This window comes from Meriones unguiculatus, chromosome 17, assembly GCF_030254825.1.
Source record: "Meriones unguiculatus strain TT.TT164.6M chromosome 17, Bangor_MerUng_6.1, whole genome shotgun sequence".
Classification (NCBI taxonomy): Eukaryota; Metazoa; Chordata; class Mammalia; order Rodentia; family Muridae; genus Meriones; species Meriones unguiculatus.
The window spans coordinates 79,083,726-79,108,363 of NC_083364.1; positions in this window are offsets into that span (position 1 = coordinate 79,083,726).

Consider the following 24,638-nt stretch of genomic DNA (forward strand, 5'->3'; position numbering starts at 1 on the left):
AGTCTCAGAATCTACTTTGATACCCCAATGAACAGAATCTTTGAGAGGCCCTCTGTTGGAAGGCTTCTGTCCTGTTAATGCTGACATCTTGACTAGCATTGTCGTTGCTGCCACAACACAAGTACATCCATCTCAGGTGACTTGGAGTAGTCAGTGCTGATTACTTTTCTTCATTGAAGGCTTGCATAGCTTCTTCTTCAGTCCTGATAGAGCTAGTCCTCAGGGAGGAGGCTCCAGATCAGAGCCACTTCAATTCCTCCATCTCCTTTGTTCTGAGTATGTTGTGTCTTCAGCAATACAGTCTTCTTTTTCTGGAAGGCAAGAACAATAGTAATAACCCATATTGTGGACTATTGTAGCCCATTCTCCTGGACTCCACTGACCAACCCCTCAAAACTTTTTGCTCTGAGGTACCTTGGTTATAAAGATCATCCTCTTACCTTCTTCTTCTTTCTGAAAGTAAGGATTTCCCCACCACACGACAGCTCTGCACAGGAGGCAGTGTTCGCATTTACAATAGTTCCCATGTTCTTCTATAGGAGGTGGAAACTCTTTCAATGAAATAGACACAGACACACACAGTCTCTCTCTCTCTCTCTCTCTCTCTCTCTCTCTCTCTCTCTCTCTCTCTGTTTCTGTCTCTGTCTCATACACAGAAATGGTAATTCCTTGCTGAGTGAGAAAAAGGAAAAGAAAATATCCACATAACTAATGAAGGCTTTCAGAGAAGGTTGGCTGTGAGTTTGAGTTAAGCAAGAATGGGAATACCTCATGTTTTCTAACTTTTGTTTACATTTAATGAATTTTAATATATGCAGTTCTTTTTTAACCTGTATTAACTTTGGTTTACTTTTTAACATTTTTGACAATTATAGAACTTTATCATATCTTAAGAGACAATACTCATATTTCAGACAATTCAAATATTAACTAAGGAAAATACCTTTAAAAGCATACATAGACTCTGAACTAAATTTGAACATGCTTAAGAATGTGGATATTTGATGATTTTATTATTTATAGCTATCATTTATGAAACAATCCAGGTTCAAAACATTAAAATGAAACACTCATTTCTCCAGATAACTTATGACCCAACTCTCCCTTGCATAGAAACTTAAATTACAAAGTAAGTCTCTACTGATCACATAAATATTGAGGTAATTTGTAGAACTGCTGACAGCTTCATAAATATCATAATTTATTGTTTACTGTTTCATTCTTTGCCAAATTCCTAACCAACTAAAGAAGGCTTTTAGTCTGGGTAATGTTTCCTTACAAACTATAAACAAAAATCTTTGAAATGTATTAATATTCAAACAGGGTTTCTCTAATATCACACTAAATAAAAGGTATTATTTTGGTTCTTCTGTTGGCTGTGAGACCTTGATTGTGTACGATTAAATTAACAACCCTTGGTCTGCTTCTCAGCCTGACCCAGCTTGCAACATGACAAAGAAGATAAGGCAACAAGGTAAATAGACAGAGAAGGTTTGCATATGTGTCTCAGCTGGGAGAGTGCTTGCTTAGTATATGCAGAAGCCCTGGGTTCAGTCGCCAGAGCCATGTAACATCAGATGTGGTGGCCCACGCATTTTAATCTCAGCATTTGTGAGGTAGAAGCAGAAGGATAAGAAGAAGCTCCAGGTCACCAAGTTCAAGACCAGCCTGGGAAACATGAGACCTTATCTAAAAGACAGACCTGTAAGAACAAAAGTGTAAAACACAAAAGACCTCTTAATATTGCACTCTATAACTAGCAAGAAATTGATACGGTTTAGCTTACTAAATAAATACTCCCATGAGCTGGACAAGTATGGTCAAAGAAATTGTCACCACGAACATGCTATTTGTAAGTCAACTTCAGAGCGGTGTGGGTGTTGGTACTTGAAAAGCGGTGTAGCAGTTTTAACTCGGCAGAAAACTGAAAGTCAATGAGTAGAATGTGTTAGAAGAGGCAGAGTAAAAACAAGGGTTTTGCAGCGTGTAGGACATGTTTGGAAAGCAACAGAATCCTAATGATTTCCTCGCTGACAAGGACACCAGAAAGTGACAAGCTTGAATTGTTGGGAGACTTTAGACATGATGAACTAAGCTGGCATCCTACAGGAGCTGTCCTAGAGACTAGGGAAAGGACAAGGCCACAGTGAGTAAAGAGGGCTTTAACAAAAATCAGGCCAGGGTAAAAAAATGTAACTGAAGGGTATACTAGTTACTTTTCTGTTGCTGTGATTAAACAATGTAAATAAGGCAACTTATAACAAGAGTTTATTTGGGATTATGGTTCCAGAGGGTTAGAGTTCTTAATAATGGCAGATACAGCCTGGCAGCAGATGACAGACTGGAGACTTGTGGCTGAAACAAGAAGCTGGTAGCTCAAACCTTCAACTGCAAGATAAGAGTGAAAGTAAGCAAAGCTTTTAATCTCAAAGCACTGCCCACCCCAAAAAACAAACCCTAACCCTCGCTAGACAGCAGCAGAAACCAGGGCCAAGTATTCAAATGCCTGAGACTGTAACAAACATCACTCATTCAATTCACTACAGAAAACAGCCAGCAATAGCTGTTTCACCTCACCATGTTTTCTACTGTGCTGCTGTGAGGTAAAGTGAAAGAAAAATAATGAGACCTCTATAGAAAAAATGTGATATATGCAAAGATAACTTATGAATATGTTATCTTATATTCATAAGTTATATGAATAATTTATGAATATATTTTTGAGGACATATCAAGTACTTGATATAATACTAAAAAATGTCCATAAATGACTAAAGCCTTAAGAAAGAATTTGGCAGAATTGTCAGAATAACTAAGGTGTTAAAGCAAAAGCCCTTTCTTTCTTTCTTCCTTCCTTCCTTTCTTCCTTCCTTCCTTCTTTCCTTCCTTCCTTCCTTCCTTACTTCTTTTCTTTCCTTCTTTCTTCCTTCCTTTCTTTCTTCCTTTCTTCTCCCTTCCTTCCTTCTTTCCTTCCTTCCTTCCTTACTTCTTTTCTTTCCTTCTTTCTTCCTTCCTTTCTTCCTTCCTTTCTTTCTTCCTTTCTTCTCCCTTCCTTCTTTCCTTCCTTCCTTCCTTCCTTCCTTCCTTCCTTCCTTCCTTCCTTCCCTCCCTCCCTCCCTCCCTCCCTCCCTTCCTTCCTCTCTTTCTTTCAGAGACAATTTCACACTCTAGTTCAGTAAGTTGTAGCAATACTCCTATTTCAAGTGATTAGAGACACGAATCATCAAGCCCAGCAACTTGTTCGTTTTTAACCAGCTCACCTTTCCTTTGATCTAGCATAAATTGTCATGTTTTTATTTCTTGGTTCTTTTGTCAGTTGTGAAATAGAATATTTGAATTTATGCAAGGGAACACAGACTGTGACTATTGCACTTTTGGTCACCCTGTCTATAACAAAATAACACCCATCCATATATACCCCTATAGCATCCAACACTTTTGAATGTATTCACAAGCAAACTAAAAGTTCTCTGTTCTCCTTCATAAACCTCCACCTCCACTGAGAAGCAAGATTTCTATGCATTTTATAAACAGTTATGTTTTTAGAAACTCTTCTTTACCTCTGAGCTTCTAAGAGTCAGTCTGTTCTTCTATTATTATCCATTCCTTGGAGTGCATAGAATGTTTGACCTGTACAGTTCACTTTCCAAGAATCATCATATCTTTAAAAATTTGTCTAAGCCATTTCTTCTAATTAGCAGTGAGGCTCTCTCACAGATAAGTCCAAGAAGGGACCAGGTTGAAATAGAAATCAGTGAAGCTCCCTTTTTCCCATGTCAGGTCTGGAATAAGGGAGGAAGCATTTTAAAGCCCCCCCCCCTCCTGTGTATATGTGTGTGTGTGTGTGGGTGGGTGGGTGTGGTGTCTGTTCCTGTCCTAGAAACAGACGCTGTCCCATCCAAGCCCCTGATGTTATACTTATAACCATCAACAAGACTGGTAGAGTGGGATGCAATGACTGTTTCTCCTGGGTCACAGCAGTTGTGATGTTTTTACAAACTATTCTTCAGAAAGCAATAGGTTGTTTCCATTATGTTAGTGTTAATGGGAACACTAACACTTCCTGATGTATTACTGCGATGGCCTTTGTAGTATATTGGGTCACTTTCCCGAGGATACACCATGCTACCTGACCCTTATTACTGAGGAAGTGAATGGGACCTTCACTGAACTGCTGTAGAATGGAAGAGGAAATTCTCTAAGAATGGCAGAAGAAACCAGAATAGGGTGTTTTCCAGGGATCACAGCTGAGGGGCTCATCCTGTTACATAAACTCCTTTTGTCCTTTGTTCTCAGTGTGCTTAACAGGAGGTTTATTTTTAGAGGGTTTCTATTGAGAAGAATGTGGTTTTGCATTTGTTTTAAAGATACATGAGGTAGACCAGGCCCTATTATTAACAAGTTGATAAAATCAGCATTAATATGACCCATGGGAAGTTCTTGAATGAGTGTCAATTCTGAACTTCTAAATCAACTTTTCTTTTCCCTAGGACTTCTCTTTAGATTGCCCTTGATAATGGGAATAGCAATAACTAATGGATGCTTTTCTTGGAGTCAGTCCAATACTCTGGAGACCAGGTAAAAATAATGTACAAATTTCTATAGAAGTATGTATTGCCTTCACAATAAAAGTTTTAAATCGAGTTTGACTTACATGTTCATTCAGGAAGTTGTATTTACTATTAAGGGTAGTGCATATTTATTTATAAACATATCAATTTCATTTCTCTGTAAAGAGAACAATATTTTACTAAAGCAAATATTCATGTGAAATTCAGTCTAGCAAATCTATAACACCACAAAATATATTCATTCTTTTATAATAATCACATCTATCTATCTATCCATCTATCTAATCCTTTGATCATATTCTCTCCTCTCTTTATCCTCTCATATGTCCCCTTTCCCCCTGACTTAACCCCTTCTTTTTTCACATAATTACCCCTAGTTCTTTGGTGACCTTTTTTTGTATGTGTGCCTCATTGCATTTAATTGCTATAACTGCCTATTTGAGTGTAGGTCAGGGGCTATTTACTTGACCAGAAGCAATGTACCATTGGCTAAACTATTGAGGAATATGACTTTCCCTCCTCCAGCAACCATTAGCTGTTCATAGCTCCTCAGGGAGGCATCGATCATCCTGAGCCCTTCTCCTTTCCAAGATGGAATGTTGATGGGTACAGATTTCACAGGGATCTACTGGTGATATGAATTATCGGTGCAGAAGCCATGCCAGGTCTAGAAGTCAGCATTTCACAGCACTCCATCTTATGCTTCAGGTTTACCATTCTTTCTTCCCCTTTTTTATGTTATCTGAGCTTTGGAGGGAGTATTATGGAAGCATTGTTTACAGCAGAATACTCAACAGTCATTTATTCTCAGCTATAGTCTCCAAATTAACAGTTACTCACTGCAAAAAAAAAACACCCCTGACCAAAACACAGAATAGCCTTAATTTGTGAGTACAAACAAAAATTTATAGAAGAAATTTTTATAGCATATTCATTTAGCAAAACAACAGAGGTAGGATCACCCCTTGGACCTCCTGAGTCATGGAATTTTGACAAGGGTTAAAGTACCCATTATGACTTTCTCCTGAGGAGTGGGTCTGAAATTCGACCAGAAAAATGGCAGGTTAATGCTACAATAGTAATGTTTTTAATGTACCATGGACATATTTTATTGGGCAGGTTCTGTTTTGTCTTTCAGAATGGACAGTTGGATAAGAAGGGTTGTTTCCATAGCACCCTGCACTCACTATGCAAGCTAGCCAGCAGGGAGGAGGCGCCCATCTCATTTCCATCATTATTTCTCTACATCCTGCACCAAAGTGTGCAGTGTCTTCAGTAACAAGGTCTTATTATCTGTCTCTGTTGGACACTAAGAACATTAGCAATAGATTTTCTGATTTTAGGAGCCTCTAAGCCTCTTTGAGCAGCAACTCATAAGGAGGTAGTTATCCTATTCCTGGTAGGGGACCTTAAGTGAAATAATGCGTGGATTCTCAAAGTAGCTCTACCACTCTCTTCCTTACTCCTTTGCTGCCGGGTCTGTTGCAAGGTACAAATCTCGTGTCTTTGGTCAGCAGCCAGAAATCCCATCAATCATCTATTCTCTGCCTCTCTCACCCCCTCAGTGCTGAGGTTACATACTTGCAGAAACTACGCCTGGCTTGTTATGTAGTTGTTGGTATCTGAACTCTGGTTTCCATGATTGCAGCATGTACCCCTAACCATTGAGCAATCTCCCTAGCACCCCTTGCATTGTACTATTTTGATATAAATTTAACTTGTATATTGCTTAATCAGGTTGGGTGAGTTTATTTCATAAAATATTAAACATTTCTTTATACTGAAAATAACCTCCACTTAGAATTCTCAGCTGTTCCCCAATTTCTTCTACCTTTCCTTATTGCTGTAAAAACCATCATAATTTCAAACATTGCTTTTCTACCATCAGCTCTTGGGAGCTTTTATTTACTACATATAATTTATGTTCTTTGAGTGTGTCTGGTGATGAGTCTCCCTTCAGTCCTAGGGGGAGGTGCCGAGGCACCTACTTTTCCTTATTGGAGTATTATTCAAAAAAATATTTTGTCTTGTAACTTTAATAACTTTCATTAACATTTTCTTTTATCTCTATCCTGCATAAACGTGTCATCTGCATAAATACTTTTGGAGAAGGGGAATTTTCTCTCCTGTTTTTGTCCTTTTAGCCTACTTTTAATCATTTTTATTTTTCATGCTTTTCCTAGACTTTTGCTTACAGAACTCATATGCCAATTATAACCTTCCTTTTCATTATCTTCTCCTGTCTTCTTATTGTTTTATGAGGGTGTACTTATTTCACATTTGAAGGAATTGTTATTTGTTTGAAATTCCCCCGCTTACCTATATTCTCTAGCCGTCAGAATTATCTGGCTCATTTCTTTCTTTTTTTTTTTTATTTCTTTATTTTTATTTTCTCCTGGATTGAGTCCCAGTGGTGAGCCCTGGCTGTCCAACCACATTTTTGAATGAAGAACTAAATACTTGGTTAGAATTTGTATGTAAAAATAAACTTTAATTGCAATCACTGGGTGGCAGCTGGCTTTATTTTTATTTTTTTATTTTTTGTAGGATACATGAATTTCTCAATCACAGGTTATTTTTGAGTGTGGCCTTTATTTTCTCTAGGGAAGAGTTCTCAATATTTTCTCTGGGAATATAAATACACTTGGTCTTAACTAGGGTAGCAGAGTTCTATGTCAGTTTCCGGCATCAAGTATTTTCTTCTTATGGTGTAGCTTGAGATCACAGTGGATGAAGTTGCCCAGAAATGGTAATATAGACTTGATCATAAATAAACACCTCCATTCCTAACCTTAGATTGCTTCAAACTCTTTGCAGTTCCCAAAGCAGTTGCTGCAGAAAGTGCCACAGCTGGGAAAATGCCCAGATGTTCCAACATCTGAACCATCTGTGGTTGGACTACATGTATATGCTTGCTTACATTTAATGAGTATCTTCTATTTACATTAGATTCATCTTTCTTCTACTCCTCAAATACTACGACTTCAGCTTCTTTTTGCCTTTCCATGCTGTAGTTTGAAGCTTTAAAATCTTTGCAGATTTTACTATTTGGCTATCTATGTGTGATAGGCTGAGAATGACTCCTAACACACACCCATATTTCCATTCCAGAGCCTATGAGTGTCAGCTAATTTAGTTAAAGGACCGCCACAGGTATGAGTTAGGAGTTTGGAAATGACATTATTCAGGATTATTCCTAAACTAGGGTTTACATAGTAAACTAGTTTGCATAACTTACTTAGTAAAGTAGGGTAGTACAGTCACAGTTGTCTACACAGTAGGATTTGACACACACAGGAGAAAGTGAGAGATCATCTAGAGTTGGAGTCAGTGAGCAGGATGATGTGGCTACAGGTAGGAACTTCTAGGAAACTTGGGAACAACCACAAGGGAAAGGCTAAAGAATGGACTTTCCCCCAAAGAAAATAGTTCCACTATGAAGCTCACTGTCTGCCAGGTGAAACAGATATTAAAACTTCTCTTTCCCTTTCTAAAACAGTGGCCTAATAAACTTTTGTTGACTTAAGTCACCAAATTTGTGGAAGATTCTTATGGCTGGTAACAAATGAAATTTGTATTAAAATTTACTTTTTCTCTTTTATTCACCAAGGAAACTCTACAGCCACTACGATAGTTTTATCTGTTAACTTGGCACAGTTTCAAATCACCTGGGCAATCATGAGAGATTGTGCAGGTAATGTTGACAGGTAGAAATATCTATGGCTCTGACTATGTTCATTGATATAGAAAGATCCAGCCTAATGTGGCTAATTTGGTGTCTGAATTGGGTAAGAGCAGAGAAACAGAGCCAAATACTAGAGGTATGAATGCATTTATTTTTATCTCTGCTTTTGATTGTGGCTTTGGTGTGACTGGCCCCTTTAGTGGCTTACATCTTGGCTTTTCTTCAATGATGGACTACAATCAAGCATTTTGAGCTTAAACAAACCTTTTCTCTTCTAAGATGTTATTTTATAAATGTGTTTTGTCACACAAATAGAAATTAAATTGGGACAGTCATCTTCCTGAAATGTTTTATTTTAAATACTTCTCATAATATGCCAGATACTTTTACTACTGTGACTGCAGGTTGGGTAAATATGGAAATAATCTGATAAAGCAAGCAAGCCAAGACAATGGGTCAACTGGGAAGAGTCTTGTATGGGAGGTCTACAGAATTGGTGTGTGTAGAGGAACCAGCCAGTGCAAACATTTGTTTAACTTCTCATTACCATTCTAGGCAAAAAAACCTTATCATTGTCTGCATTTATTCATCATATTTTTTTCATTAAACCACCACTTATAAAGTTGATCTTTCATTTTTCTTTCCTTATTTTTTTTCCTTTCCCAATAATGTATCGACCACTGTTTAAGTGCTAGGCATTGTGGTAAGCTTGGAAAATATAAAAACCAATATAGCAATTTTCTCTCCCTCTGTGGGATCACCACCTATTGGTATAAATGAAGAAAAAAAAATAGCATGGCTCCTTCAAAACATAACACCAAAAGAAGAAGAAGAAGGAGAAGAAGAAGAAGAAGAAGAAGAAGAAGAAGAAGAAGAAGAAGAAGAAGAAGAAGAAGAAGAAGAAGAAGAAATAAACTATAACCTCTGAGTGCAATAGGTGTAAATAGTAGACATTAGCCTTACAGAACAGGTGAGTGACAGTTCTGCCTTATAGGAAAACATTTATTAAGCAGTGCCTGAGCAGAGTCTACAGGGATTCATCATGGAAGAACACATATATGAGTTTCTTGGGATGTGTGGCCATGGGTATACGTGCCTAGAAGCAAAGAATAATGTCGAAGCTGGAGTTATAGGCAGTTGTTTGAACTCTGCAAGACAGCACATGCTTTTTTTTTTTCTTTTGTTAAAAAATACCCATTTCCTCAGCCCAACACAAAATATCTTATAATTTCTACATTTTTGTCACACAAAGAAATTCACAAAGTTCTAATAGAGAAGGAGGAGAGTTTCATGATTTCCACAGCTGAGGAACAATTGGTCGTGGATGGCTGCTGGGTCAGGGTGGTTTTGACTTCAGAAAGACTCAGGATAGGCTCATAGGTATAAATGTTTGGTTCAGTTGGCAGAATGGTGTGGCCTTGTTGGAGGAGGTATGTCATGGGTTTATGTGGCTAGGTTCTAAAAGGTCGATGCCCTTCTCAGTTCTCCCTCCACCCCTCATGAGAGTGAATCAGATGTAAGCTCTTGCCTACTGCTACAATGGTGCCTAGGCCATGCTCCCTGCCATGATTCTCATGGAATCTAAACCTCTGGAACCTTATCCTCAAATTAAGTGTTTCTTTTTATGAAGAGAAAAGACTGATAAGACTTTCTTTCAACAAATGATGAAGGCTGGAGATTTTGTTCAGTGGTAGAGCACTTGTCTAGTGGGCAACAGGCCCTGACCTTAATCACAAGGACCATGGAAACTAAGGCCATTGAAGAAATAAGATATACCCAGTACAACCAGATTTTGAAATAGTCATTTTACTTCAAATCTGTTTTTATAAAGTTTTCTGTGTTTACTCGTGTTCCCAGGTATTTTTTGAGCATGTTTTCCCTGAAACAAAAGGAAATAGAAGAAAAATAATTTTTTCAATGTGTTAGCTATCTAGTATATTCCAAAGTTCTTTGGTTAAGATATTTGTATACCTTTGTGAAACATGTAATAGAGTCCATCAAAACCTTTAAAACTAACTTAGCTATGAAGTAGAGAAAACAATGGCAAAAAAGAAAACAATTCTTCTCTGGTCTAATTAAATTGCATCTCTAATCTGAAAAACAGCTTTTAGAACTGGAGTAAAAAATTTTTTTATTTGTTTAACTAATGAGAAATGTAGGCCTGTCTTTACTGAGTTGGGACTCAGGAAAGCAGCACGTTGCTTATGATAAATGCTTAAGATGCCATACTTTGGCAAATTAGATTCCTTTGACATCACATCCCCATGGTGTCAGGGTATAACAGGGTCTTTTTGGCCAGTGATGTAAGAGAACTAACTCAAATTCACAGCTGCATTTATGGAAGGCTTGTTATTATTGAAAATATCTTCTGATAGAGAATTTCCTACATTGTCATAAATCTCCTGATTGGTAAGGAGACAGATGCAATCTTTACATATGCAATAGTGTGGTTTCGATGAGTCTTCAGAGACTATACTTTACTCTTATTAAAATCAATATTTTGATACTATAAGGATTTGGGCACCAACATCTCCAAAGAGAATGAACAGGAAAAGAAGAAGGCTATGGGGAAGATGAGTTTGGTAGTTTGTCCTGCCCACATTCCTTAGCATGTGACCTAGAACATGTTTTAAATTACTGTTCAGGAAGACTTAGTTAATTCCAGGAAGTTACTATGTAAGTGCTAAATTAGTATTTTTGTTTTGAGCATAGGATGGCCTCTGTGGCTCTCTGTGACTAGCTATAGGGGACACATTTGTTTCTTATTATACCTCTAATTTATTGCTCTCAACTGAGCTTGCTGCTACTCTGCCTTCCTGCATCTATCTCTGAGCAGAAGCAAATTTAGCCATGCCATAGCTGCATGGATGTCTTGAATGGGTTGTCCGTGGATACTAAGGTAGAGCAGGGACTCTCAGCATCTTATATGTGATCTGAGACAAAGTGGGTACGGACTCCTGTTCTCACCATGACCTCATAAAGACCTTTCTTTGAAGAGGGTCATATTGGCCCCTTTGCCAGCTTCTTTCAGGTTCAGAGTTTAAGTCTACCTCTCTCTGCACAATACTGGAAACCCTTGTTCCTTCTTTACAGTGTCAGATTTTGCTCATTCACTTGCCTTTACTTCCTTCTCTCTGAATCAAGCTTATTTGTTCAGCCTCTGCCTGACCCCCAGTGCATCTACTCTGTTTCCTGTTGTCTTCTTTTAAGGCAACACTTTCCCATATCTATCAACATCTGGCGGAGTCATTCACCTATACAAGTTCACACTCTCTTCTGGAGCCCTGCTTCCTCTTTTTCCCCAGCTCAGCCTCATTCTCACCTGATTCAACTTGGTTTCAATATACGAGTGCATCTTATTTTCTCTCTCCTTGTATTGTTTTTCGAAACTTGTTTTCTGTTTCTACTCCTTTACTTTAAATAACATCACCCAGACAACCTTCTTTAAAAATAGATATTGTCGTCCAAACAGTTGTTTGACTGGGTGCTCTTGACCACCTACTCAACACCTAACTCTTCATACTCTGCTTTAATGGGAAGTGTTTCTGTGTTTGCACGCTTGCTTTCTTTTTCTTTGTTTCTTTTGTTCTTTGAAAAAGCAACCTCATGCAGTCCCCACACTTCACCAGTCCAGTAACACATACCCTGAGCTACAGTCCTACAGTGTCTGTCTTGCTTTCCCTGTGCTGTCAATTCCCCTGGGACCCAGTCAGACAGGGAAAGTCTCAGACATGAGTTATTTTAGATGGTCTGGGAAAATCTAATTAAGGGTCAAAGCGGTGCATGCCGGGGAGGGGCATTTGTCACTGACTGAAAGAGATGACTATTGCCATATGCTCTCCGAGGAGAAACAAAGGCCAAATGCATAAAGGAATATGATTTTATGTGTGCACTTACCAGTTTTTCTAAAAATCTAAGTAATGGAGTAAGGAGCAATAAAATCTAAAAGAAGGGGTATTTTTTTTTTTACACCGGATTTGAATGAGTCATAGGAAGTATTGATTGAACAGACTTTGGAGATAAGTTGACAGATAAGTTGAAAGTTTTAAGACATATGATACAAAACAATTTTAGAATAGACAAGATACCTAGAATGGTAATGCCTGACTCTTTTATTGGTTAATGGAGAAATGAACAGAACCTAAGATATCACTAAAAGCAAGTATAATGGGTGAATCTGAATGGTTATGAAACTATGCAGGCTTGTTGGTTTAGGATGGAGTAACTATTGCCCAGCACTGTGATCTAGGTTAACAAAAAAAAAAAAAAAAAGTACAGTTGTGCAGTTGATGTGATACAGTAGATATAATGCCTGTCCAGCATGCTAGAAGCCCTGGGCTGATCTCCAGCAGCCCATAAATGAGATATGGTGGTGTACACATGCAAGCCTGACCATGGGAAAGGAAGGGAAGTAGAGGCAGGAAGGTCACCAGTTCTAGGTTATCCTCAGCTACATAATAATGAGTTCTCCACAACCTGGAACCCTGTTCAAACCCACATGACACCCTGTCTCAAACACACACACACACACACACACACACACACACAAATGCATTAAAGAAGCACCAAGGCATTAGCTCTCTAAAAAGCAAAACAAAATAGTCATCTTTTCACAAGTGTAACCAAGAGAGAAAAATGTAAAACTATAAATGTATGATATCAAGTTATCTTTCCATATAAAATTTAGTACTTCTTCAGAAACCTTTAGCAATTTATATTTTATTGAGAATGCTGCCCATAATTTAAATCAATTCAAGTGAACACTTATTAACATGGATATTGTATTGTATTTGCTAATTGTTGTATCTCTTCTAAAATAACGTCATTTAAAACTTGGAACTATAAAATATCTGTAGTCTTTTAAATTTTACTTAGCCATTTCTTACATCTTATATTTCTAATTTTATTTTAGTTATTTTAATTATGCAAGCATCTTTTATTTGTGCTCTTTCCTCATATTTACCTTTATATTTTTCCTGTTTTAACGTCTTAAAACGACATCACACAGGCAACATTTTTTATATATTGCCATTGAATTATATTATTTTATTGTAGTTACATAAAAATGTATTATTCTTACGGAGCACGTGTATAAATAGTGTGTGTGTGTGTGTGTGTGTGTGTGTGTGTGTGTGTGAGAGAGAGAGAGAAAGACAGACAGAGAGCTCTGTTTGAACATTTGTATACAACACATGAGCGGTTCGGGGGCCAACTCTATAGAGTTCGTTCTTTCCTTCTAACCTCATGTAGATTTTAGAAACTGAATCCGGGTCATCAGGCTTCAAGGCAAGTGCCCTTACCCACTAAATCACAACACCTGCCCAAATCTTTGTTTGTTTTTTTAGCATAATTTTTCATTTTTCCTGTTATATGGGATACACGTCTTCATGAATATTAAAATGCTTATTTTCATCTATGAAATTGATGATTTATCCTTTTATTGTTTTCCTTCTGATAGCGTTCATGTTCTGTTTTCTTTGCAGTGTTTTACATAGGCCTTTATTTTAGAGTTGTTCTCTATTTGCTTGACTCTGGATTAAACTGGATCCATCTAATATTATGCTTACAACCAGCATCTGTGGTTTTCCAATTACCAACTTCGTTTCACAGTGTTAAGGACTGAGGTTCCTATGTATGTGACTCTTTTCATCTTCCTGTCTCTGCTTCCATGTACATTACCTTCACTAAGACAACATGTTTTCGGTACATTTTCCCTCTCCAACCAGGATCTAGGCACTAATAGCAAAGGAGAAAAAATGGTGGCATGAAGGTAGTACTCACATAACCCGTAAGCCAGCACCTTCTATTGATAGAAAATGTAATAATGACAATCCAAGATTTTTCGGGAACAGATTCATGCATCTGAACAAAATTTATCAAGTAATGTACAGAAACTTTTTTATAACTTGTGGATGCATTGGACAGGTACCCTATTGGTTTTCTTACTGTAACATTATCAAGAATGCACAGGAAAACCCTGTGTTGAAAAATCAAACCAAATAAAATAAAATAAATTGTTTATTAGAAGCAATGTATGGATTTGATCCCTGATACTGCAGAAACAAATTTTTAAAAATTAAAATTAAGAGTAGCAATGAAATTTGAATTCATCTTTTCTTTTGGGATTGTTGCTCGCTCTAGTGTTTCTGTAGATATTTTAACTACATGTTGGCTGAGTTTGACTAATGTTTGTGTACTGATAATCACTTGGGATAAAAATCCGGAAAATTTTGAATTTTGCAGGTTGGATACAAACCAAGGGTCTGTTTATGTCAAACAAACATTTCACTATGGAGTATATGCTCGGCTCCTAGAAATTTATTGTACTATTTTCTTAAACATTTTATTTTATTTCTTTTTTAAATGAAAAGATGATTATCTTCTAAATTTATATATTGTGAGAAACAATATATGTAGATAAATAACATAATTAGTATAAAAATTCACATGCAATTTATGGTTAATAACTTGTTTTTTAATGCTTATAGATTATACTATATAGCTTAATATAAGCACATTGGAATTTATTAGTGTGAATCATTAATTGGAGTGAGTTAATGTATTCTGTGTTAGCACCTCTAAATATGTATTGTAGTGTTTACCTGATAAAATGACTTGGGAAGTGAAGATAATATTCTTTTTTTTTAATTTTTATTTTTTTATATCAATCACTGATTATTTACTTTGTATCCCAGCCGTATCCCCTTCTCTCATTCCATCCCAATCTCAGCCTTCCTCCGTCATCTCCTCCCTAAAATTTTCCAAGTCCACTGCTAGGGGAGGTCCTCCTCCCCTTCCATTTGACCATAGCTTATCAAGTATCTTCAGGACTGGCTGCCATGTCCTTCTCTGTGGACTGTTCCTCCCTCAGGGGCGGGGGAGGTAAAGGAGCCTGTTGTTGAGTTCATGTCAGAAATAATTCCTGTTCCCTTTACTAGGATACCCACTTGGTTACTGAGCTACCATGGGCTACATCTGAGCAGGGGTTCTAGGTTATATCTATACATGGTCCTTGGTTGGAGAAACAGTCTCATAGAGGACCCCTATGCTCTGATATATTTTATCCTTGTGGAGCTCCTGTCCTCTCTAGGTCATACTGACTCCTCCATTTTTTCATATGATTCTCTGCACTCTGATAATTTTCTATTAAATGAATTTAACAGAGCAGGGTCTACCAGGTTTTATTAACTAAACAGAACTTCTAGAGTTGCATACCTTTTCTCCACAAAGCAAAGACGGGGATTGACGTGAATCAACTTGACAAACTCTTTGTAATAGTGCTAGATCCTGCTAGGGATCTTTCCTGAGTAATAGCAGACTTCAGCAAAGGGGATTATTTTCATAACCCGTGTGTAATTCAGAAATATCTATGGCCACATAAAAACTTGCAAACCGGCCATAAAAACTACATTATAGCCTGGGAAATCATCACGGCCTGTTCAAGGGCTGGTTATGTTTTCTTCTTTGTATGGGTTCTGAGTGACCTTTCTGAACTTACTGGAAAATCCTTCATTTCATATACGTAGAAATTATGTTACAATAAGAGCTGGATCTTGAAAGTAGATGACTGTAGACATCTGAAGTATAAGGTTAGGTGCTTTTGTTGACTCTTAAATTAGCTGTTAATCTTGAGTGAATGAAATGAGAAAACAGTGAAAGCACAACTTGCAATATGAGGTAACACTGAAGTGTAGTAATCTCAGTGGCCCTGAGAGCCTTCAAGCACTATCCAGGTTCTTCATTGTCCCTGTCTATTAGCATGAATATTTTTCAAAGATGCTCACTTTCAGTATGCAAAACAGAAGGATGAATTCAGTGAAAGATGACCAACATGTCTTATTCTTTGTTTTTTAAAACTTATTCAGAAGCAATATGCAAACCTATCAATGACTTTATGTTTTATATTTGAGAATGTGGAAACTCCTTTCTGCACTAAACCCCACCTAGAGGTAACTTTAATACCTATAATTATATTCTGTTTCTGTATTTTCAAAATGTATGCTCTGTTAGAAAGTATTATTTAGCTGCTAATTTTATAGCATGCTAATTTTTGTGTTTGATTTCTATCAGATAATGCCTGATTGAAGCTAATTCAGTTTGCTAAGTAAAGGATAATGAGTTGGATAGAAATTCAGCATCCATAAGAATTTCACAGGCAGCACTGAACTGGATGATGCCTTCAATGCCTGTGGAATTACTCAGGAAATGGGGTGAAGGATGGAGTGTTGAGCATCTGTCTCTATCTCTGAGTGACAGGTACTGGGAGAGAGAGGATGTCTCATAGAATCACTGTAAAAACATGAGCCCCTTAATTGGGTTGAATCATCCACAAGGAAGGGTTTGCTTTGATGTACAATTACTTGATACTTCTCATAACTTTGATAATGATGACAACTCTTTTAAAGTGTCTTTGAAGAATATGAAAACTTAATATACAGAATACAGATACAGGTTTAAAATATTACATTTTTACTTACTGTTTCATAAATTTTATTACAGATTCCCAGTTAAAATGTATTAATGGATATTTACTATTCTGAACTAGAGAATTATAATTAATATAGTTCTGAAAGTAAGAGAATTTGTGAGGTTAGTTTGGCATGGGATTTCACCAGGGGTTAACATAGGTAGGTCCAGATTCCCAAATTAGAGTCATTTCTTTGGGGATCAGGATCTTTGTTTACAGTTGAATTTTGCAATAATTTTTTAAAAGTCTAAAGTAAAACCTTAACGTCCATGTGATACAGGAATATATATATTGGTAATCATGTAATTGTCATGTGCAATCTCTTGTCATTTCCACATCCCCAGGCATATAATATAAAGGAAATTTGTCACCACTCTGTCCTAAATGCTGTGTGATTTAATGTGAAAACGTGTTGTTTTGAATTCATTGAATTAAGCAATACCTACTCAGAACATTACGCTTACTTTTACTTTACTTTACGTCTTTAGAACATTCACTGTTAAAATCTTTCTAGAATTCAGCGTCTGCTTGGCTTTGGTTATCTATGCTGCAGTAAGTAGCCTGAGGACCCCTGGAGGCACACCCCACGCACTTATGCTGTGTGACCTCAGGTCACAAGTAATGGCTGCTAGCTAATTGATTGAGAAAGGCTTGTCTGGCGGGGCCCCTTTGCGTCCTGCCTGTACATTCCGAAGTTCTGCGAAAAGAGGCACTAGCCGCTCAGCCTCGCAAGGCAGGAAAACAGAGGAAGTTTTTTTGCATTCTGATTACGGCCTGGGTTCTCTCCGTGCCGAGCTTGCTTCTCTCTCCACCCACCTCTCACCAAGAACTCCTTAGCTTGAGGGTGGACGGCCGGATCCTACAGCCTCACCTGGAATGTGCTGTGCAGACATGAAACTGAAAGGACAGATCACCCACCTATGTGAGGCGGTGGGAGCCAGATGGAAATTATATTAGAAGTAGAGCAAAGTGCACAGCTGCAGCACACAGAAGACAGCACTCCGGCTGACAGGCAAACGAACCAGCTCGTGGATGGGGCCTCTGGGTGGCAGCTCCGGCCTTTTGGATGTTGGACAACTGTTCATTTCAGAACTGAAATGGAACAGGGGGCAGGAAAAAAAAAAAAAAAAAACCCACACTTTTACTCTACGCAACTGTTGCTTTCACATGGTGAGTGCAGATTTAAGATGTTACTCAAATATTATCTCTGTGTTGTCGTAAAAGCTAAGATCTGTTATGTTTTTGGGGGGAGAAACAAACCAGCAAGAAATCCTCAGGTCATGCAGCTTTGTCTCTGCTTGATTTCACATGATATTTGCAATCTGAAAAGGGAAATACAGTAATGTTATCGTCCTGTCTGTTCTTTTCCTTCCAGTTTTTCTTTTGTTTAAGCCCTGCTTTTCTGCAACCAGAGTCATTATTGATTTAGGCAAATCATGTGTGGCAGGAGGAAAGAAGAGACAGGATATCTGTAAACATTTCGTTTAGTAAAACTTCTCTGTCACTCGGCTGTAGCTTCACAATTTGGTGCCACATCTCAGAAATATGCAGCCCAGATGTAAGGAAAGAGCTTTGTGTGACCAACCATTCCTAGCCAGGGGAAGGGTCAGGGCCTGTGCTTAGCTGATTGCCAGCCAGGGAGACTTGTTGGTGTGCGCTCTTATTTTTAATGTAAAAATAGGAAAGGAAGTACATCTTTACCCATTTAAAACTAAGTGTGCTTTTATTCCCTCAAGTCCCTTTCCAGTGGTTTCTGTGTCTTATTCCCGGGAAGGATTCTTTTAAAGTCCTTTGAGTAGCAGCGTGCAAACTTCTTTTGTTCCTGCTGATCCTGTTTGCTCACATTGTGTGGCAGAAACTTTGCACACATTTCTTTTGGAAGAATCATGTTAAAATAACTCAGAGTACTTCTCATGGCAGTGCAAATATCTTGGATGTTAGTTAGCTCACGTTTTCTAAAAGTTAACCAACCAAGCAAAACGAAAACCTCAGAGTATAAATTGAGATTAATCCCTAGTTTATTCATACCTAAATCCTATTTTAAATGTGTCCTCCTTTTTTTTTTTTTTTTTTTTTTTTGGTTGTTCAAAGACCATCTCAGCCTGCAAGCATGCAGAAGGGGCAGGCTTCTCGTTCCAAACCTCCATATTCAGATTACATTTGGAGTAAGGGCTAAGTGCAACTGCTGTTGCCCAGTTCATTAGGAAATTGGTCTTTACTGCCATCAAACCTGTGATAGATGTTAGCAAAATGGATAATGTACAGACTATGTCTTCCACTGGCTGATTTGATGAAGTTCTCAGGTCTGTGCTTCACACTCACTTAAACATTTTACAAATCGGAGCGATAACAGTTTTGTCTCCTTGTTTAAAGTTCAGAATTTGTGTGGGGGCAAGCTCCTTTTATCGGGAGCTCTCTGCCTTCCGTTTGCTAAAAGAAATTAATAAACTGAAAACAAGTCAGTATGAAGCTACAGACCTGTAATGAAAGGGAGAGGAGGATTAAAGGGCTTCAGAATGTGATTTCAGTTACAAGGTAACTTTTGAAGGCATTGCTTAACTAATCTTTTGCAAACTTTATGGAAACCTGTTGGCCCCTGGCAAAGCTAAATCCTAGTCTTGCATTTGTACAGAGATTATGCACAAGAAAGACAAGTTAGTTTTCTGATGTGACCTGAGCTGTGCTATCAAAGCAAAATGTGGCAGACACATTCTTTCCTGAGAGAAATAAGTTCATTATGTCCTTGCCACCTGTTACATTCATTCTTTCATTCCTGTGGTCACAGTTCCTGTTAGTTCCTGCTGCCAAAAAGGGATTTCTTTTCAAGAGGGAAAAACAATGATTTTCCTTTACATGTTTTGAAAAATTGTGTTCTTACCACGAAAGTACTTGAAATATATTTCACAAGACTTTTTGGTAAGCCAATGTGAACAACAAGAAAATATATGCATTGTTTCAAAAGCCTTGAATACGTATAGCAGTAAATAAAGCAAAGGTCTCCCTGAGAATTTATAAAAACGATAGCCCTTTTGAAGATTATGACTGAAAAAAAAGAACTCATTATTCACCCCCCAAGCCAATTAAAAACTAGTCTTACAAGGAAACTTTATTATTATTATTATTATTATTATTATTATTATTATTTACCATAGCTCAGGAAGACACCATGCTACAGGGACAGGCAGAAAAAAATGGGGTTTCTTCTAGAAGTCTATGAGACACAAGAAACAAAAGGTAGAAATGCCTGCTTAGATTTAAGCATTTAATTTTAAATATTTTTTAATCATTGCTGGTTATATTTACTTATTGGTAAGTTATAGAGAAATTTTTTAGCAAAATCAAAATCAACCATAGTATTATTTTAATTCTATGTTTTTAAGAGAGTGTATATCTTTTTTAAAAATGCTAATCTTCTCTTAATGTTTACATTTTTTTAGTTAGCCAATAGGACACATTAGTTATATGTTCAATTGTCATATTTCTTGTTTTTATATAAAGAACACATGCATGCACATTTCCTGTGAACATATACTCCAGCCTGTGTACGTGTTTTTGACATCTTAAAGCAACATTCTTTCTTCTAATTCGATAGTTACTTTTATTCTTGGGTAGCTTACGATCTGCACAGGAATACAACAAATAAATACAGAAAATGAAAAAGAAAGTCTTTTGACACTGCTAAATAAAACAAGGGGAAGTGGTGCTTTACCAAAGATAATCTGAATGGCGATACGAGGAACTTGTAGAATATATCACAAATGGTAGGGTTATCAACTTGTGAGGCATATTTTCCTTCATGTTGGTGGTTAACTGTCCTTCTACACACCAAAGCAGAGTCTGTCTCTCACAGTGTTTGAGTTCATGAGTTCACATAACAGGTTCTAGAGTGAACTGGACATGGGCTGGGATTACCAACCTCTATGTACATCTCATGCTCACTTAATTTCCGGCTCCCTCTGGAACCCTGTATCAGTAGATATTTGTAGCAGTGAATCAGAATCTACACTGATAAGGAACAGTTTCATATTTGTATTTCAGTAGGGCTATTGAATTCATTTTAAAAATGATTTATTCCCTTCACATTTTGTATTCTCAAAGGCTTTTCTCAGAGAACAGTGGTATTTATTACTTTTTCCTTACCTGAAAGATGAGCAGGGAGATGCTTCACCTTCCTAGACACTTTGGTCTTAGGGTTCTTGCTTTTTGTAAGAAATAGAAAACTTGGGGATTTTCTTTTCACATTGTCTCCCTTATAATATTAGCTTTCAACTCCATGTGCAACTCTCTAGAAATATGTATTAAAATTGCATGATACAGCATATAAAATTCTGAAATTCTCTTTCATCTTTGACATATCTATTTGTGCTAGGCTTTTGGTGTATTACTCAGAAATATCTTCCAATTTGCTAATTCTTTTTTTATGATGTCCACTATATAAAATATGTAGAATGTATTTTAACTACATTTTTGTTTGGGGAAAATTCAAAGAGATTTTTTTTCTATGAACAATGTTTATTTCTTTATACATGTTTTTTTATTACATTTTCTCTTTGAGAATCCTATTGTACTTATTCTGAAATCTTTCTGGCATTGCTCTGTTATTTTAACATCGTTGAGTGTTTGCATGTTTGTACATGCAGGCCAGAGGACAATGTTGAGTGTCATTTTGTATCATTCCATACCACAGTTTTTGAGATAGTCTTTTACTAAACCTGAAGATCTGCAAACAGCTAGAGCCTTAACCAGGCAAACTCCCAGGATCCTCTACCAGTACTAGGAATACAATCACAAGGCCTTGTACCCAGCTTTATATTTGAGTCCTGTGGATAAAAAGTCATACCATCAAGCTTTTGTACAAAGCATTTCACTAAGGAACCCCTTCTCCAGTCCCCAACCTTCTAATATTATTTTCTCATGGGTCGGGATTTTGGTTTGTTGACTCAGGTTAAATGCGAGAGATTTAAAAACCTCTTTTTATTGCTAGCGCTTCTATATACAGCCCTAAGCTACTCTGGATAGCTTTTTACGATCTCTGTCCCAGCCCCCAATCCTGGGTGATATGTATATATATCCTAGATACAGCTAATGAGCACTTTGACACAAGTTCTAGCTGCAAGTTCATTTCTCTTTCTCTATGCTCCTTATGAAATTTTTGGGGCTGAGAAGAGATGATGCACCGGTTAAAGACACTTCCAGAGGACATTTCAGCTGCCAGCACATCTATCTGGGAAGTAGCAACTACCTAAAGTTCCAGCTTCTGGCCATCCAATGCTCTATTCTGGACTCCACGAGCAACTTCACTCATGTGCACATACCCCTGCTTAGATAGACACAAATATGTACACATGATTAAAAATACATACAGAGAGTTAAAAATTAAAATAAAAAGGTAGTTCTATTATGCAGTGGCGAAGGATGCGAGAGCGGTTGCAGTCACTCAACTTCTGTTACATCAGAGCGGTTGCAGTCACTCAACTTCTGTTACATCACACTCAGTTTTCAATCATCAAAACTGACACTAGGTTTTGGTAAGACGTTGTGAGACAAATGTAGCAGCTCAATACCGTCTACTTCCCTGGAAAGTATGTGGAGTTGCTTGTGTTTAATTCCAGGCATCAACTAGTGATCTCTACCTCATCTGCAGTTTATATTTTGGTCTTGTTTTTGAGCATCACTCTGCTTTAATGTTATGTCTTTGGAAATTTATCTGTTACTGCAATATGTGGAAAGCAAAGGAGAAGACTTCTTGTCATGCCATCTTGACAAGAGTTCCCTGAACCAGGAGTTTTGGAATCAGAGCATGAGTTCAAATTATCACTCACTCATGAATGTTTTCATTTTAGGTAAAGCCTTATATATTAAATACCCCTACTTGTTATCATAAAAATTATCAATTGAGATGCTTATCTCATAAAATGTTGCAAACATTGACATAGGAAGTCATTGATTCTGTGCTTGGCCAAACTAGTCATGCACATTTGAGTAGGAAAAAAAAACCAACAAAAACCTAAACTTAAGCCATTGATACCTAGTGTATAACGAATCCATGGCAAGTGGAACATAAAACCAGTTTGGCTCTTGTATTCTGAATGAGTACACCTCAACATTTATGGTATCTAAAGAAATTTCTAAAGACAACCAGTTTCCATCGTTAACAGGTTTTTGTTTCTGCATGCTGTTACACTACCCATGAATCTCAGTAAATGTAACAGAAATCTCAGTAAAACACAAGAACTTTCAGATTCTCCAAACATTTTTTTTTCTTTTCTTTTTTTAAAGATCTATTGTAGATACAGTGTTCTGCCTGCATGTATACCTGCAGGCCAGAAGAGGGCACCAGATCTCATCATAGATGGTTGTGAGACACCGTGTGGTTGCTGGGAATTGAACTCAGGACCTCTGGAAGAGCAGCCCATGCTCTTAACCTCTGAGCCATCTCTCCAGCCCCTCCAGACATTTTTTTTCATGGTCATTTTCTTTTAAAATCTTTTTAAAATTAATTACAGTTTATTCACTTTGTATCCCAAGTGTAACACCCTCCCTCATCCCTGAACATTTTTTTTTATTGCCCTGAAGTTATTTTCTTGCTTCTGTTTTGTAGTTATTTATAAATTCTGGATATTAGCCTTTTGTCTGAAGTTAATGGTAAAGATTTTCTTCAGTATTGTGGGATGTCAGTTTGTTCTGCTGGCATTTTCTATGCTATATAGACATTTTGATTTTTGTAGGCTCACTTACTGATTCTTGGGGCTAGTACATATTTTGGAGTTTTAGTCAGAATTTTCTTGTCTATTCCTATTTTCTTTTTCTTTTTAGGCCACTTTTAAAATTGCTTACTAATTTTATACCTTCACATAATGTGTTTTGGTCAAATACACATCCATTCCTTTTCCCACAGTCCTTTACCTATCCACCATGCAACTTTTCTCTCCCAACTTTATGTGCCCTGTTTTTATACCAAATATACTAAGTGATGCCTGTATATCCATCTACTGGAGCATAGATTGACTCTTAAGGGACAGATCCATGAACAAAACTAACTCTCCATGACCAGCAACTATCAAATGCCAATTGTCCCTCAGCTAGGAGTGGTACTTCATGAGCTCCTTCCCCATCCAAGTTGGGATTTTATCTGGCCTGATGTTGTGCATGTTTTCTGCATGCAGTCACAGCTTGTGTGAGTTCTTCTCTGCAATGGACTTCTCATGCCCAGAAAATACTGTTTCACTGTGAACATTTACTAATCTGAGCTCTTGCAATCTTTCTGCCTCTCTACCTCTATGATTCCCTGGCCTTGGGAGAATGGGTATGATATCTATGTTTCATGTACGGGTGAGTATTCCACAGTCTCTTATTCTCTACATATTAAACAGTTTGTGGTCTCTGCAATAATCTCTGCAGGCCTTAACTCACATTTATAAGTGGGTGGTTGCTTTTGTAACGTTTCTGCCACTGTTATAACACTGTACATATCTTCCCAAGTCCATTGCAATTGTAGCATGCAGAGATAATAGGTGGGAATGTCTTCTGATTACTTTCTTCCTGTCAGAAGTTTACATAGAAACTTCCAGAATTTTGAAAGCTAGCCAGTATAAATAAATTTCTTTATGCCATATTATATAAGCATGTTGTGTTTTCCACAATAGTCTTACCTTCAAGTTCTAGAAGTTAATAAAGAGCAATGTCAATAGCCTAAAATGCTTATGAGATCTGTGGAATGCAGAAACCAACAATCCTTGAAAAGAGATAACCCATATCTCTTCCCAGATTTTTTATTTGATAGCCAATGGTGTCTAAGAAAGGCACGGTCCCACTACTATTTCAGAGTAACTCCATTTAAACTCCCCAATGCATATGCATGTATTTAGGAAGCTTCTTAGGTTGTTGAATTCTCTATGGCTTTCCCAAATGTCTT